Below are 9,933 nucleotides of genomic sequence, written 5' to 3'. Positions count from 1 at the left end.
TCTATAAAAATATTTATACAGTAACAAAATGAGTAGGTCTTCAGGATGTCTAGACAGAGGGCCATGCCCAGCGGTCCTCAGACTTGATGGGAGATGAGCATAGCCATGTATAGTGATGAAAGACCACGCTGTCCTGGATTGTTCCTAGCAGAAGTCAGACTCCCCAGAGAGAAGCCACCTCTGTAAGTTTCAAGGCTCCCCTGCTGGGGCCAAGTGTGTCCCAACTTTAGTGCGTGTACTGGCTATTATTAACCCAGATGGTTAGTTACCTTGGCACAAGCTAGAGTCATTGGAAGGAGGGAACCTCAGTTGAGAAAATGCCTCCATGAGATCTGGCTGTAAGGCATTATCTTAATTAGTGATTGATGGGGGAGGGCCCAGCCCATTGTGGGTGGTGCTATCCCTTAGCTGGTGGTCCTGGGTTCTATAAGAAAACAGGCGGAGCAAGCCATGGGGAAGCAAGCCAGTAAACAGCATCTGTCCATGGTCTCTGCATCAGCTCCTGCCTCCAGGTTCCTGCCCTGTTTGAGTTCCTGTCCTGACTTCCTTCAGTGATGAACAGTGATGTGGAAGCATAAGATAATTAAACCCTTTCCTCCCCGAGTTGGTTTGGTTGTGGTGTTTCATCGCAACACTAATAAGGTATCTAAGACAGTGGCTTTCTTGCCTATCCTAAGGGCTCCATCCTCACATCGGCTTAGAGCTGCTTTTGTCTGGATTTAATTAAAACTCTCTCATGAGTCCCTGGGGTGCTGTGGCCCCTTTGGTACCAGACTGAGCTCCTCCAGGCTCTCCAGAGCCCCTGTGCCTCTGACTCCCTAGCCAAGTTTCCTTGGTCAACCACTGAGCTAGCCAGGCATGGGCAGTCATGGAAGGCAGGATCTCAGCCCGGCCTAGGTTCCGAAGCCTGGCCAGAGGCACCAGTGCAGAGATGAATGGAATGCCAGGCCCCTTCTGAACCTCACGATTGCTGGGGAGGTGGGGTGACTTCATCTCTTGACTTCCCAGGCGGTTTCCTTAGCAACGGGACCTCGCTTTGACAGCCTCTGCAGACAGTCTGCTTTCCAGAGGGGGGCTCTTTACCCCACAGCTTTTCACTCATTAAGTGAGAGTCACTGCAGGGGTGTGAAGCCCAGGCTCCCTGCAGTCTCATAGAGCCAGAGCTGTGCCCACAGCCCAGCCTACCCAGGCTGCCACTGGAGCCAGCATCCCACAGACTGATCCTGTCTCTACAGGTCTGTTGTCTGCTGTGCAACACACAGCTCGCGGCTCCTACTGAACTGAAGCCGGCTTCTCTAACTCCCCCCCTGCCACCTCCTTGCTTTTTCTAACTCCTGACTTTCTCTTCCCTCCAGCACACCTGCGACCCACCTGTCTTTCACCCTCACATTAGCAGTTAAAGCGTCTGTGCTGACATTTGATGTTCTTAATATAGGCCCTGGTGACAGAGGAACAAGAGCACAGAGTTTGCGCATTGCTGGGGAGCTGACTCCTCCCCCTCAATCCTTGACTCCTCCCCCATCCCTGTCCTGAGCACTGAAACTTCCCCTCTCGCAGTGTGGGGAGGGCTTCAACAGGTCGCACAGACTGTGCGTGGCTTGTGATGGTTTTACCTTCTTTCTGTAGCATTCTTTCTCCAGATGACCAAGAACGATGATGATAAAACCTACTACGACGGGTCGGGTTCATCGAGTGCCCCCTTCGTGCCCTGCCCAGGGATCGTGTACCCCCAGGTTGGTGTTAGCGTGTAGCTGGCAGTTGCCCTACTTTGCAGGTTAGAATAAAGAGCTTCAGACGTGCTTAAGGCTAGCGAACACGTGCCATGCGTGGTTGGCTGGTGAGGAAGAGGGGTGGGTCACTGGGAAAGTAGGAGAGGGGCGTCTTGAAGGGTGCTGAGAGGGTGGAGACGGAAGTCAGGAATACAGTGCTAGAGCAGAAAGGAGAGCCGGGGTCACTACACTGAATGTCTCAAGAGGAGGGGGTGGAGTCAAAGCTTCTGGAATCAGAAGGACAAGGGTCACATGTCTTAGCAACACTGTTGGCCGCCATGAAAGGCACAGTATGGTGAAGGGGTAGGAGAAGACACTAGATCTTTTAAGCAGTGAGCAAAGGTATCGAGGGAACAGGGCCTTCAGGGAGGTCATTCCCTTGGGTATTCTGACCCTGGGGTCCAGTAGGGAGGAACGGATAAGTGAACCTCACGAACGGCTTCTATTTGCTCCGTCTGTAGTCACAGAGCGTGTAGACCAGAGGCACCAGGGCAGGCCAGCGGCTTGAGTCTGGTCCTGGTATGGTTAGATGGGGCAGGAGTAAGTCCCACCTCTTACCCTCCAAGAGGAGGCAGGATGATGCTGGGTTGGAGGAGCTGTGGCTTTAGTAGTCCAGGGGAAGGAGGGGGAGGGATTGAGGAGCACAGAAGAGATCCGAGTGTTTGTGACCTCTCTGTCACCTAGATACATACCCCAAGAAAAACAGTTGAAAAGATGCAAAGACGGGCTGTGGCCGTCTGGCATCCATTGCTTTGGTCTGAAGGGGGGCAGGCTATCATGCCAATTCCCCTATGGTAGAAAAGGCTGCTCACTTCATGGGGGCCAGCAAGCGTTTGGGGGGTGGGGTGGGGGTTGTTGCAGGGTCACAATATAATCTTCAAAGACTCCACCCCTAATGGCCTACTTTCTCCAAATAGACTCCACCTCCTAAAGGTCCATCCACCTGTCAATAGCGCCACCAGCTGGGGACCAGATGAACAACACCGGAAGACTGGGGAACCCAGTTCAGATCTGAGTGTATCTGCTGGAAAGAATAACAGGGTGGCAGGACTTGGAGGAACAGGCCTGGGCAACCATGCGAGCCACAGCATCAGGTGATCTTGTCGTCCTTTTGTAATGGACGCTATTCCACCCTTTCCCATCTAACAAGTAGTACCTTGTGGAGTGTGTCACAGGTGCTCTTAGAGCTACTGAGGAAGAGGTCATGCCCATTGCAACTGGTCCTGTGTGTGGGCTTGTGTGTGCATGCATGGCTACGTGTGTGTGTGTGTGTGTGTGTGCACGTGTTTTCCAATTTTTCTTTTTGTTATTTTGTTTTTGTGTTCTTCCCTGAAGATCACCTGACAGTTGAGGCCATGTGTCTCTTTATAAATTCCACATCTAGTGACATCACGTCAGCAGCTGCAGATCTGCTGTGATGGGAGTATTTACACCACAGAAATTGCCCAGAGCTCCTTATCAGGGTTGCTTCCCCTGGGAAAACTGGTTGTTCAGTCCTGCTCCTCATGTCTCAGAAAGCTTGCCTTGGCTAATGCAGAAAGAAATATATACATATATTATCTTACCATATGTATGTATGTATGTATGTATGTATGTATGTATGTTTGTATGTATGTATGTATATGGTAAGATCAAAAGAAAGTAAAGGGGGAAATCACATTATGTGATTATTTACCTAGGAAATTTGAAAGAACAAGCAGGAACTATTACAATTAATCAGGAATTCAGTAAATGCTGACTTAAAAGAAATATTCAAAAAAATCAATGGCTTTGCTGTGTATGTACATTAATCACCCGGAATGTATGATGGCAAAAGATGACATTCACAATAGCCACAAAGACAGAAAATATCCAACAACAAGCTCAGTCATAAATGTGTGAGGCTAAAACTTCACATGAAAATGAGAATTGACTGCATAGAAGCACGGCCGGCTGGGCCAGTGGAAAAGAAGATTAAAAATTGTCAATTCCATTAAGATTAATCCATACATTTAATTCAGTTCCAATGAAATCCCAAATGTATTTTCTTGCAACATCAGTTCATTGGGAGTTATAAATAGACAAGAACGGCTAAGAACATCTTAATAAGTGAAATTGATCAGGGCAGGAGGGGCTTCTGAGGTCAGACATTTAAATGCAGGTGTCAAGGCATTCATTCCTCTGCCACTGTCCAGGCTGTCCTAAAATAGCGCCCATCCACAGAGTACGTGAGTAAACACTGGGGTGGCAGCCTAGCTGATAGAACACTTGGGCAGGCACACCAAGCAAAGCACCACAAAAGCTGGACCTGGTGGGGCACACCTGTCACCCCAGCACTCAGGAGGTGTTGGCAGGTGAATCAGGATTTCAAGGTCATCCTTAGCTACATACGGAGTTCAGGGCCAGCTTGTGCTACCTGAGACCCTGTCTCAAAAGGAAAACAAAAGTGAGCAAACATACATACACACACAGACACACATGCACACACATACATACTCACATAAACACACACACATACATGCACTCACACACATGCACACTCATATACACACACATACACATACTCACATACACACACTCACACACATACACACACACTCACATGCACACATACACACTCACATAAACACACACATACACACATACTCACACATATACACACTCATACACATATGCACACACACACTCACATGCACACACGTTCACACTCACATAGGCACACACATACACATATACTCACACATACACACTCATATACACATGCTCACATGCACACACATACACACCACACTCACATAGGCACACACATACACATATACTCACACATATACACTCACATACACACACTCACATACACATATACAAACTCACACCCACTCACATACACACATACACACATATTAACACATGCACACACTTGTATATACATACACACAAATACACACTCATACATATTCACACATACACACACTCGTACATACACATGCATACACACTCACTCACACACACTCAAACACACTCATACACATATACACACACAACACTTCAAGTGAGTTAATAAGTGAATGAATAAGCCAAAACACCTTGCAGATTTATATAATAAGACAAAACAGTAAAATCGGCGTAATTAAACAAATGAGCCGATGCAAGAAAATAACTGAGGTGTGCATAGTTATTTATTATATAATGAAAGTGGCATTTCAAATCAGTAGGGGAAACATAAATTATTTAATAAATAGTGCTAGAATAGTTGGTTAACCATTTGAAAAAATAAAGTTAGACAATTGGATGCATGTTAGCAACTGGATCTGTTAAGCGAGTTGTTGCCTCAATATGATCAGATGTGATAGGCCGGTGAAAACCATGTTGTGAGCCAGGTGTGGTGGCACAGGCCCGTGGTCACAGCACTCAGGAGGTCGGGAGGCAGGAGGATTGCAAATCGAGTTTGGCTAAACTGGCTGGCCAGGGAATTCTGGCAATCCTGCTGTGTCTACCTCTGAGTGTTGGGTGCTACCACACCCAGCTTTTTAATGTGGTTGCTGGGGATCTGGGCTCAGGTCCTGGTGCTTGTGCTTCTTACCCTCTGAGTCACCTCCCAGCCTCATTGTAGGCCTTTAGTTTATTTTTAAATTATTTATGTATGTGAGTACACTGTAGTGTCTTCAGACACACCGGAAGAGGGCATCAGATCCCATTACAGATGGCTGAGCCACCATGTGGTTGCTGGGTATTGAACTCAGGACCTCTGGAAGACTGGTCAGTGCTCTTAACTGCTGAGCCACCTCTCCAGCCCTAGGCCTTTAATTTAAAACACCATTTGAGAGGCTGGGGAGATAGATCAATAGATAACATACTTACACTGGAAGCATGAGGAAGGCACAAAAAGAGAAGCCCAGAGCAGTGGCTCACAACTCCGGAAAGGCAGACAGGACAGCTGGCTGCCAGCCTGCTCAGCTGGGCAAGTGAGGGACCCAGTCTCAAAAGAAGGTGGGTCAGCTGAGGTTGACCCGTGACCTCCACATGCACATGGGTACAGTGCATATGCACCTTCATATACACACATGAGTGCACACACACACACACATGTTTCATATTTTTAACAAAGGTGAATACAATACCTAAATACTATTTACTGCAGTGTAGTGATCATCTTTGAACCTCTATGACCAGTCTTTTGTCTCCCTTTCAATAAAGATGTCTACATAATACACAGCCATCTCTGTGTGTAAGTATAGACTCATGAATGGATGTGTCTCTATGTACACACACACACACACACACACACACCTTTTGCTCCTAAAGAATTTGAGGTTATTTATAGACATGACCCTTCTTCCTTTACACTCATTTATGGAATGTTCCCTAAGAACTAGAACAGTCTTTAATATTTAGTAATCAAATCATGTCTATTAAGAAATAAGAAAACAGCATTATTCCAGTGTTCTGTGACCTCCCTAAACAGCACCACCTGCTGAGGATCAGGTGTTCAAGCACATGAGCCTATGTGGACATTTCCCATTGAAAGCAACCGCTGTCATTTTACACAGATGATGTCTGGATACCGTGTTGCGTGCAGGTAACCTCAGCACTTTGGTGGTGGAGGAAGGAGGACTGAGAGCTCAAGGCTGTCCTCAGTTGCATAGCAAGTTGGAGGCTAACCTGAGCTACATGAGATCCTACCTCCAAACAATCCCAGCAAGACCAAACAAAAGTAAACCCAAAGCTAACAGAGCTTGCACGGTGAAGGAAGCCAGGGCTTGAACTCTCCTTTGCTTCTTACTTTAACTTTTTAACTAAGACAGAATTCCTGTAACAGTAACTTTAAGATGGTTAGAATGGTGAAGTTAACCACTTAATAGCCTGTGATTCAGTTGTGTTTAGCAAACCTACACCATGGTTAAACATCCACCGTTTAAGTCTAGAAGCTTCCTATCCACCAGGTCCCAACCCAGGTCCTGGTAGCCAGGGATCCTCCTTCTGCCTCTGTCTAATCTGGACATTTCATAGATTGGGATCAGGGAACACGTGGCCTTTTTAGGGATCTGAGTTCTTCCATATTTTGTGTTTTCTAGATTCACCCGTGCTGCAGCGTGTCACCGAATTCTATTTCTTTTCATTGCTGAATAGTATTCTCTTACATAGATATGCTGCCATTTGTTTATCCATTCATCGGTTAATGTTGGATTGTTTAATCTTTGACTTATACACACTGCCCTTACAGACATTTACATATAAGCCTTTGTGTGAATATCAATGTATGTGCAGTGTGTGTATATGTTATAAGTATGTGTACATGTGCACTTGTATATGGATGCCAGAGGTCAACATCTGGTATCTTCTTTGGTCTTTTTAATTTTTTTTTTTTTTGAGATAGTATCTCACTGGACCTGAATCTCATCATTAGCTAGGAAAACTAGCCAATGAGCAACAGGAGTCCTCCTGTGTCCAAGGCCCCTTCTCTAAGCACTGAGTTACAAAGGAACTCTGCTTTTTATGTGACTGCTAGGAAGCCAAACATAGGCCTTCGGGTCTGTGTGGCATCTCCCCAGCTCCGCCTTCATCTTAACATTGCAGAGAAGTCCTCACGCCCATCCTCAGACAGGATGCCAGCTGGGTAGCGTTTATAGATGCCTTTCACCAAGTCCATTCTTGTTTATGACTTATTTGTTTTTATTTTATAAGTATGGGTGTTTTGCCTTTACCTCCCCAGTCCTGTAATGAGAGGAACACATCACCATCCTGCATTTGTGTGGTACCTGGGATCAAACCCAGCACCTGGTGTATCCTAGAGCAAGCACTCTACCAACTGAGCCCCACCCTAGACCTACCGATTGGCTTTTAGATATGGAACCCACACTTGTTCTCCCGCAACAGACATCATTTGCTGTTCTGACACCCGCTCCTTGTAGTTCGCTACTGAGTTCAATTTGCTAGTGTCTCATTCAAGGATTCCTGCATCTGTATTCATTCAATATACTCACTGGCGTTTTCTTCTTGCTTTGTTTTGGGAAGAATACTGACCTTGTATAACGAATATTTTTAGAGGCCTCTGAGCACGATCTGTGTAATTATTCTTTAAACATTTGGAAGAATTATTAGGAAAACGATTCGACTCAGCTTTTATTTGTTAGAAGTCATTTAATTACCCATTCAACCTATCATTATTGTCATCATCATTTTTATTGTGGGGAGTGGTCTAGGTCCTGAGTGAATGTATATTGTTGAACCAATGCCTCAGACCCACGAAAATGGCCAAGCCTTTCCCTGTCCTTCTTCCCCTGTCCACATGTGTGCACAGGGAATGTCAACTGCAGCTTCCTCCTCCCATAGGTTTATAGTTTGAGACTAATCTCTTATAGAAACTTTCCGCTAGGACTAGATAACCCTCCTCCTTTTGCTGTACCCAATAAATGTACTGAGCTTCCAGACTGTATAGTAGGTGCTCTCCATCAGAGCAAATGCAGCCCACCCAGTCCCAGATTGTTTCTGTGTACCTGCTGTTTCTTTATTCTCACCTTTCCCCAGTCAGGTTTCTAGGACCAAGCCATGCAGGAAGTTGTTTACTAGCGTCATTGTCGTTGTCATCGTGAAGTCAACATCATTGTCAGCAGCAGCAGCATCCACACTATCATCATCATCAACATCAGCATCATCTACGGATGAACGTTTTTCTTCCACGTACGTCTATTCAACAAGTGCAAGCAATGCTCAAGGAGGCCAGATGAAAGCATCGACGTTGGAGTTGCAGATGGTTCTAAACAGCCAGATGTTGGTATTGGGAACTAAAATGAGGTCTTCCAGAGCAGCACATGATCTTAACCCCTGAGCCATCTCTCTAGCCTCCTTTTTAATGAAGGAGTTCATAGCTCTACTTTTCCCTCTGAGCCTGCTTTACCACTCATAAATGTTGGTGTGCTGTGTTTTGAGGAGACACTTTGTATGTTTTCTATATTTCACTCCGTTGAGTCTTGTTTTGTAGTTTAGAATACTGTTTACCCTAGAGAATGTTCCATATCAACTGGGAAGAAATGACCCACTGTTGCCCTCTCCGGTGGAGTGGAGTGTGCTATACGGGTGTCTGCTAAGTTGACTGTCTTTGTGATGCCTCTCAGGCCTTGGTTTTCTTCATCTTTCTAATTGTTCTGTCTGCTATTGACAATCATGCATTGAAGGCTCCAGCTGGGAAAGGGGACCTCTGTTTTTCGATTCAAGTTGCTAGTATTTACTTCCTCTAATCTGGAGCTCTGTTGCTAGGTGCATATATGTTAATAATCACAATGGTCCCTTTATCATCATTTAATATATTTCCTTGTGTTTAAAAAAAATCCTCTTTCTCTCTCTGTGAGTGAGTGTGTGTGTGTGTGTGTGTGTGTGTGTGTGTGTGTGTGTGCGCGCGCGCATTTGCTATACTGTGAACTTGTGCATGTGCAGTTCAAAGGACCTGGGGGTTGAATTCAGTTTGCTAGCCTTGGAGACAGGAATCTACCCACTGAGCCATCTTTATTTCTGATATCGGGACAGGCGTTCTAGTTCTCTCAGACTACTTTCACACATAGAATCTCTTATCCTTTTACTTCCAACTTATTTCCATCTTTTCATTTAAGATGAATCTCTTATATATACTACATAGTCAGGTCATCTTAAAAGCCCATTCTTCCGATCTTCTACCATTTAATTGGATAGTTTAACCCACTTACATTTAATGTAATTATTATTAAGGAATAATTTACTTTTATAATTTTACTCCATTACTGTCTTATTTTTATTACATAAACCATCTTTATTTCTTTGTCATTTATCTCACTGTACATTTTAAAGTTATTTTCTTAGTATTTTTCCCTGGGGATTACAATTAACATATAATTTATAACACTCTATCTTGGAATTCATATTGACTTTATTTCAAAATTATACAAGAATTCTGTCTCTCTATAGCCTCACCTCCTGCTGTATATCTTTCTAAAATATTGCCTACTAACATAGATTGATCATTATTAAAACAAATATATAAATAGTATTTAACGTTTTATTTAAATTTTATGGAAAAATAATTTATAAGCCAATCACACAGTAACACCATCTTTTATGCTTGCATAGATACCTATATAGATATATATATATAGCTGCCTATGTAGGCAGACAGCTCTGTGTATATCCATGCGTGTTTTTTTTTTAATTCCTGGGT

At 44.6% G+C, this 9,933-nt stretch overlaps 1 long non-coding RNA gene across 2 annotated transcripts; it reads left to right on the top strand.

The window, feature by feature from the left end:
- Nucleotides 1-1,558: 1,558 nt before the first annotated feature.
- LOC143441132 (uncharacterized) lies at nucleotides 1,559-9,711 on the top strand. Of its 2 annotated transcripts, none has more exons than XR_013108351.1 (3): nucleotides 1,559-1,733; nucleotides 2,687-2,863; nucleotides 8,278-9,711. It is a non-coding gene; the product is annotated as an uncharacterized LOC143441132 (long non-coding RNA). The 2 variants fall into 2 exon arrangements; XR_013108352.1 differs by having other exon boundaries at nucleotides 8,274-9,711.
- The last annotated feature ends 222 nt before the right edge of the window (nucleotides 9,712-9,933 follow it).

This window comes from Arvicanthis niloticus, chromosome 2, assembly GCF_011762505.2.
Source record: "Arvicanthis niloticus isolate mArvNil1 chromosome 2, mArvNil1.pat.X, whole genome shotgun sequence".
NCBI classification, from domain to species: Eukaryota; Metazoa; Chordata; class Mammalia; order Rodentia; family Muridae; genus Arvicanthis; species Arvicanthis niloticus.
The sequence above is the reverse complement of the archived record's forward strand: the minus strand, read 5'-3'. Positions and strand labels throughout refer to the sequence as shown.